This window comes from Vombatus ursinus, unplaced genomic scaffold, assembly GCF_900497805.2.
Source record: "Vombatus ursinus unplaced genomic scaffold, bare-nosed wombat genome assembly UNPS02014773.1, whole genome shotgun sequence".
Taxonomy (NCBI): domain Eukaryota; kingdom Metazoa; phylum Chordata; class Mammalia; order Diprotodontia; family Vombatidae; genus Vombatus; species Vombatus ursinus.
Window position 1 is genome coordinate 39,711,907 of NW_020954551.1, and position 8,038 is coordinate 39,719,944.

The 8,038-nt window shown below is 41.4% G+C and overlaps 1 long non-coding RNA gene across 1 annotated transcript; it reads right to left on the reverse strand.

The window, feature by feature from the left end:
- Positions 1-2,687: 2,687 nt before the first annotated feature.
- LOC114044331 lies at positions 2,688-4,114 on the reverse strand. Its single transcript, XR_003569211.1, has 3 exons — positions 3,782-4,114; positions 3,376-3,427; positions 2,688-3,023 (listed from the first exon to the last, which is right to left on the reverse strand). It is a non-coding gene; the product is annotated as an uncharacterized LOC114044331 (long non-coding RNA).
- Between the last annotated feature and the right edge of the window lie 3,924 nt (positions 4,115-8,038).

The window sequence follows — 8,038 nt, forward strand, 5'->3', positions numbered from 1 at the left end:
AGGAAGACGTTATAAATTTTAATACTGGTACTAAAGTCGCATATAGATAAATATAAAATAGATATAAATCAGATTATTAGAATAATAATTGACAGTGCTAAAGGACTTTACAATTTGCAAAGTTCTTTATGTCCATTATTTCATTTTGTCCCCACAATACCTCAGTTTCTTTATCTGTAAAATGATGACCTCTAAGGTGTCTTTTAGCTCTAAATCTTTGATCCTGTGGCCCTCTAAGGTAGTTGTGGTAGTATTATTCCCACTTTACAGATGGGGAAAACAAGGTCCAGAGAGGAGGAAGGATTCCTAGGATTTTAGGATTTAGAACTGGACCATCTAGTCCAACTCATTCCTTTTATAGAGCAGCAAAAGGAGGCCTTGTGTTCTCTATAGCATCTAAGCCGCCATCCCCGCTAACCCTCGCTCATCCCTTCCATAAATCTAAGACTGTGTTTCAAGACAGTCAGTGTGGTGTAGAGGATAGTGTGTCGGACTTAGAGCCAGGTAGACATAGGTTTGAATCATTTCTGTGACACTTTATTTTTTTTAATTTTTTTTGTTTTTAGGCAATTGGAGTTAAGTGACTTGCCTAGGGTCACACAGCTAGTAAGTGTCAAGTGTTTGGTCTGAGACTAGATTTGAACTCAGGTCTTCCTGACTTCAGGGCCAGTGCTCTATCCACTGTGCCACCTAGCTGCCCCCCATGACACTCTATAACTGCAATTTTGTCTCCTTTGGCCTCAGTTTTCCTCATCTGTAAAATGGGTATAATGATGCCTGCAGTTTCTCTCTCACTCTCTCTGTCTGTCTCACACACACAAACACACACATACACACACACACATACACACAGAGGGGGTCCTGGGAGGCACACACAGAGTGCTTTGCAAACCTTAAAACACAACACAAATGACCTTTTTCTTCTCCACAGTCCCTCCCATGAGGACTTCCTTACTGTGTCTGCTCAAGGAATAGACCATTGAGTGAGCCAGGCTGCCGTCAGTGGTGTCTAGGATAAATGGAGAAGAGCACGGCTTCAGTCAAGGAAGCCAGCTTGGAAGAGGCTTCCTTTATCATCCACACGAGAGGTGGTGAGGGCCTGGACAACGTTATCATGTCTGGGAAAGGGGCCTGGCGCTTTGTAAACAGCTAAACAGAACAAGGGAGATTGAGGCCTGGCACAATGTACCCCAGTCATCCCTTTGTGAGCCCAAAGATCGTTTTGTGTGGAATCCACCCGCTTCCTGTTGGAAACAGGAACAGTCAGCTCCCAACCTGCTGAGATCTGCCAGAGCTCAGAGGGGACATTGTTTATATGCTGATAATGAGAGGGGTGAATAAATGCTGATTCATCTAATCACAGGCTCCAAACTGTTTACCAATGGTATTTGCACTGGCTAATAATAGTGGAGGCCAGTGCTTTCTGAATCAACCTCAGAGTTATCATTTGCCTTTAAGCAAATAGGGTCTGCAAGTGTTCGCTTTTATGCTGATGGTAAAGAGAAGCTTGGCTTGTTAAGCCTCCCTTTAACCCTGTATCTCAGTTCAATCTATGCACAAAAATGAGATGATTTCAACATGGCCTGCCCTTCTACAAACCTACTGGATTATTCAACTGCCAAGAAAAAAACTTAGCTCGTTGGTGTCTGAAGGAAGGTAGACTATAGAATGTTAGGGCCCTATGGGAGCTTAGGAGACAGAATGCAGGAGCTGAGGGGGACTGAGACCATAGAATGTTAGAATGTATGTAGAATGTTAGCGCCAGAAGGACACTAGACATTAGAACACAGCGCAAAAGATGCTAAAGCAAGAAAGAGACTTAGACAATAGAATAATAGAACATAGAACACAATATGTTTGACCTTGGGGATCATCTAGGGCAAAGGATCTTAGCCCGGGATTCTTCGACAAGGGTTCTGTGGAAAGATTTTGGGGGAGATGAGGAAACCTTGGGTAGGAAAAAATTCCATCTTTATTCTGACAAACTTTTAACTGAAAAATTAGTGTTTCTTTCAGTTATTAATGTAGGCAAAAAATGTTCTTCTGAGAAGGGGTCCATAGGCTTCAATAGACTGCCAAAGAGGGCCTCATCTCAAAAAAGGCAAAGACCCCCTGGTCCAGCCCGACCCTCAAACCTTGCAGATAGGAAAACTAAGGCTTAGAACAAGAATAAGACTTGGCCAAAGTCAGAGTGAATTAATGGCAATGTTGTGCCCCAGGTTTCCTAGTTTCTGGTTTTTAGGGCTTACAATTTAATAAAAATTAAAGAGGGAAGGAAGATGGGCATTTTTTGAAGGTTGCAAAACAGTGCATTATAATGTCAACACTTCTTTTAAGACCAATCTTTGTCAAGTAAGAAACTTTTTTTTAAAAGAAAGAAATGTTCTGGTGCTTTCATTGATTTTTTTTCAAAGTAGGTTGTTTTATTCATCTTTTCCTGAAATGACTGCTTTTTACCTCAATAAAAGCATTTTTAATTAATTTATTTGACCATAAATTGCAGAACAGTTGCTAAATACTTTAATTAAATTATTTGACCATAAATTACAGAACAGTTGCTAAATATTTTAATTTCTTTGACCATAAATTGCAAAATAGTTACTTAATATTTTAATGTATTTGATCATAAATAATAGAACAGTTACTAATCTACATTGGTAAAGGGGATTTCCTGACTGGTACTCGTTACAAAAATGAAATCATAGGTCTGTGTCAAAAAAATAATAATAATAATAATATTGGAATCTTCTGTCATTCTCTATAGGTGGGTGGGCCCACAGATGGGCAGGATTCTGCCCGCTGGATTGAACTACACCATAAAGCCATGATTAGCAGATAAGCCATCATTCCATCCAATATGGCTGCTTCATTCCCTTCTGCATGGCAGCAAATAGAGGAGTTGACTTAAGGAAATAAACTCAGGTGTGTCTGGACATGTTCAAACTAGGTTTTGATCCGGAGTCGTGCCCCACATGGGGAAGTGCCCTCTTCGTGACCAGCAATCAAACACAAGAGAGAGAAGCCTGTCCATGGTAACAAAGCCAAAATTCAGAGAAAGAGAGGCCTTTCTCAAGGATAAAGCAACAGGTGAGCCAACACTGTCTGCTCCCCACCCCTTTCCAAGATCCCTGGGGCCTCGACCAAAACAACATCGTTTGACTAATAAGGAAGTTGAGATAATTAGCAACAGCCAAAAGCTGGCTCTAGGCCTGGCTTTGTCTCTCCCTCCATGATATGGGACAAGTGGTTTCTGGGCTTCAGTTTCCTTAGCCACTCGATGAGGGGATTGACCCAGATGACCTCTAAGGTCTAGTAGAAAGACAACTGGATTAGGACTCAGAAGATCTGGGGTGAAGAACTGGCTCTGCCACGTACCTTTATGACCTTGAAGGAGTTATTTCACTTGTCTGGGTCCCAGTATCCTCAACTGTAAAAGGAGGGAATTGAACTAATCAGAAGTGTCAAACTCAGGGCTCTCAGGAGGGACCATAACCAGATTAAAATGTCATTGGGAAACATTTGACAAAACAAATAAAAATACAATACCATAGGTAATGTTAATTTGTGTTTTTCTAAGTCAATATGCTGCCCACAAGGATCCTGTCTCTATTTGAGTTTGACACCACGGGGCTCATGGCCTCTAAAGTACTTTCCACCTTTAAGTCCTATGACATTCTAGGAAGGTGAATTTGCCCCTAAGTCAGCAGAGAGACATGCATGCATGGAGGGGGGAACCGTAAGCTTGGGGTAGAGGAGCAAGACTGAGAGTAATTTTACAAACCTGGGATTTCATCAATGTAGAGAGAATCCTCCACGAGGGAACTCCTTCCATTAATTAGACCAGCATTGCCCGTGCATCAAAAAACCTCAAGGCATGACCTGGGGCACTGAGAGGTTAAGCAGTTTTCTCTGAGTCCTATAACCAATAAATATCCGATACAAGACCTGAACCTGCGGTTGTCCTTCCTCCAAGGCTATAACTTTCAATTCTTTACCCCAGGCTGCCTCTCTGGACTCAGAGACTCCCCCGCGTTGAGGTCTCCTCAGGACAAGAGCTCCCTGTCCCCAGATCTGGGCCACAGCTGAAGGAACCAAGGAAGTCAGGTCCCTTAGCCCTTCCCTTTGAGTTGAGACTCAGAAGACAAATGGCAGGACAGAAACAAGGGACTTACTTTCTGCCTTAGTTTGCTTTCTGGCATTCTTTAGGCCAAGTTATTTGTAAACGGTGCCTAGAATTACCCCTCCTCCTACCCATTCCCACTTCCCCCTCAACAGTAAACACTCAACCTTCCAATATACATGAAAGCGTTCCCCTGTTTCAAGGTATCTGAGCAACCACACAAGATCAACTTTCACAGCCTGGACATTAGCTCCAAAGTGTTCACAGCGGCTTCCTCTGATTTGGCTCTTTACATTTGTTCCATTTGTCCCCTTTATTCACTCTTTTGGTTCTGTAATCAGAAGCGATTTCAATGGGGAGAAGGCAAGAAAAAGAGAAACCACTTATTTCTGTAGCAAATCAATCCCTCTTAAACACCTACTGTCTGTAACTCACATTAATCATGTTTTCAGGTTTAGACAGTATTTTCCCCTTAGCAATCCTGTGAGCTAGGTACTACAGGACTGGGTCAGGGCAAACATTCCAATTTTTCATAAAGGCAAAAAGAATGGTATCTGCAAATTATTGGCTAGTGAGTTTGATTTGGATAATGAAAGGGATGCTCAATGAACATCTAGAAAAGCAAGCAGTGATAACACAGAGACAGCATGACTCTATCAAGAATAGGCCATGCCAGTGATTAGACCAGTATCTTAACCATATTGCACAATAAACTCAAAAGGGATCTGAATATTTTTAAAGTTGACATCATTAAAAAAAAAAGGAAAACAGGAAGAACTGTTCAAAACTATGGCTAGGGGGAGATACCTTACCCCAAAAAAGGGTAAAATCATATCATAGGCTCATAGATTGGGAGCTTAAAGGGATCTCCAAGACCCTCCAAGACTCCAGGACCAAGTTCAATCTTCTCATTTTATAGATTATCATGGAACTTACCCAATATTACATAGGCAGTAAATGTCAGAGCTAGGATTTGAACCAAGGTCTTCTGAGTTCAAATCCAGTGCTCTTTCCTCTGGTCATAAAAAACAGAATAATTTACATCCCATACAATTATAATAAATAAACAAATAAGTGGATGAATGAATGGATAGATGAATGAATGAATGAATTAATAAAAAGAAGATCAATAAAGAGAGAATAAGATGAGAATCCATCAAGCTGAAAAACATTTGTGGCAATTATCACTGAAATATGCTGGGAATACATAGAAATATATAATACCAAGAGTCCTTCCACAGTAGATATGTGGTCAAAGGATATGAATGATTTTCAAAAAGATAATTGCAAACTATAAATGACCATTTGCAAATATGATATGTGCTCCTCATGTATGAGAATATTAAATAGGCCAGTGAAACTGAACCATAAAATGCATGAAGGGGATTGGAAAAGTAAACATGAGCAAGGTTATAAAAGGCTTTAAATGCCAGAGGACTTTATATTTGGTCCTGGGGGTAATAAGGAGCCTCTGAAATTTATTGAGTAGTGGGATGCCGCCATGAGTTTTGTGCTTTACGATATCAATCTGGCCACTGAGTGGAAGGTGAATTGGAGTTGGGAGGGTCTTGAGGCAGGAAGATCAATTAGACTATTTTAGTAGTCCAGGCTAGAGGAGATGGGGAGAGTTCTAGGATGGTGGCCATATGAGAAGAGAGAAGGGAGATCCGTATACAAGAGATGTTGTGGAAGTAGGCTTGATAGAACTTGGCAACAGATTGAATATGTGAGGTTGGTAAGAGTGAAGAGTCAAGGATGACACTGATAATTGTATGCTTGGGTGGCTGAGAAGATGATAGTACCTTTGACAGTAACAGGGAAGGTCAGAAGAGGGGAGAGTCTGGGCTGAAAGAGAATAAGTTCTATTTTGGATGTGTTGTGAAATATTAAGTTTGAGATGTCTAAAAGGCAGTTGGTAAGGTGGGACTATAGCTCAGGAGAGAGGCTAGGACTGGATATGTAGCTCTGAAGGTTGTATGCATAGAGGTGATCATTTAACCTGAGAGTTGATGAAATCACCCAGCTAGTTAATATAAAGGATAAAAAGAATACCAAGGGTAGAACCTCTAGACATCCAGAGAGAATGGGAACGATTTGGATGATGATCCAACAAAGAAGACTGAGAAGGAGGGGACAGACAGGTAGGAGGAGAACCAGAAAAGAGGAGTATCATGAAAACTCAGAGAGAAGAAAGTATCAAGCAGAAGATGATGATTCAGACTGCAGAGAGGTCCAGAAGGATGAGGATTGAGGAAAAAGGCCATTAGATTTGGCAACTAAGAGATCATTGGTAACTTTGGAGAGATAGATTTCAATTAAATGATAAGGTTGAAAGTCAGAGTACAAAGAATTAAAAGAGTGAAAGAAAGGGAAGTGGAGGTACTTGGTGTGAATGGTTTTCCCGAGAAGTTTGGCCACAAAGGGGAAGAAAGAAAGTGATGACAAGGATGTTCAAATCAAGTGAGATTTTTCCAAGGATGGGGGAGTCATGGACATGTTTGTAGGCAGCAAGGAAGGTGCCAGGAGATAGGAAGAGACTGAAGATAAGAAAGAATGGAGATGCCAGTGGGGACAATGTGGAGGAGAAGACAGGAGGGGATGAGATCAGGGGTGCACACAGAGGATTTTTTTCTTGGGAAAAAGGGTGATTTCTTCATCAGAGACAGGAGTGGAGGAGCTAGTCAAATAATATATCTGAGAAATGTGAGATGAGGAGTTGGAAAGAAAAGGGAATTCTTGGCAAATGGTCTCAATTTTTTTTCAATGAAATATGAGGTGAGGTCTCCAGTTGAAAGGTAGGGAGGACCTTGGTAAGAGGGTTGAAGAGGGACACAGAGATTTATAATAACCACGTGGTGAGTAGAATAGTAAATTGATTAGAGAGATTGCCTTGTCACGGTGAGAGCCCAGTAGACATGATGCAATGTAAATTTATAGTAAATCCAGTCAGCATGGGGTCATGATTTTTTCCAGGGCTGTTCAGCAGCATTTGAATAGGAGCAAAGGAGGAGAATGGTGGGAGAAATCTAAGGTCAGGATTTGGTAAGCTGAGATCAACAATAGGGCAAAGAGTCAAGGGATTCCAGAATATAGCATAGGACTGAACTGCGACACAACGGGGTTGAGATAGGGGAAGAAAGCGTAGCTAGTGTAGAAGCAATGGCCTGGAAAAGAAGTGAGGGGTGGAAGGAATAGACGTCACAGGGAGATCAAAGAACAAGGTTAGGAGTTGTAAGGCAGAGGTAAAGATTGGATGACAAAAGATTGTGATCATATAGGAATAATTTCAGGGTTCATGAACTTGGATGTAAAACAGTTGTGTGTGATAGCATGACCCAGGATATGATCACCTCTGTGCATGACTGAGGTCAAATGGAAAGGTAGGTCACCTTTGACCTTTGAATCTACTTTGAGTCGATTGAGAAACTGGGAAGTTGGGATATTTGAGTGAGTCTCCATAAACATATTGAAGTCCCCTAGGATGAAAGTGGAATGGAAGACTGTGAGACAGGCACTGAACTCACTGACAAACAAGGGAGAACATTCTCAGGGTCTATAGATTACAGCTACCAGAATCTTGATTGAGTGATTATACTGAGTGAACCTCAAAAGAGAAGTTTTTGAATGATGGTAGTAGAGGAGAACAAGAAGTATTCCCACTCACCTATGAATTAGGAGCATGAGTAAAAGTGAAGCTAGAACTTGAAAATGTGGCCAGGGAACAGTGTCATCGGGGGGGGTCCAGGTCTGAGTGAGAGCAGGAAGACAGGAGAGAAAAAGAAAAGGGTTTAGCATGAAAGGATGTTCACTAATAATGAAACAAGCATTTCAGAGAGCACAGCTGAAAGGGCTATGGCATGCTAGGAGGACAGGGTGGAGGGGTATTGGAGCAAAGGAGTCAGTAGGTGAGTTTTGTAA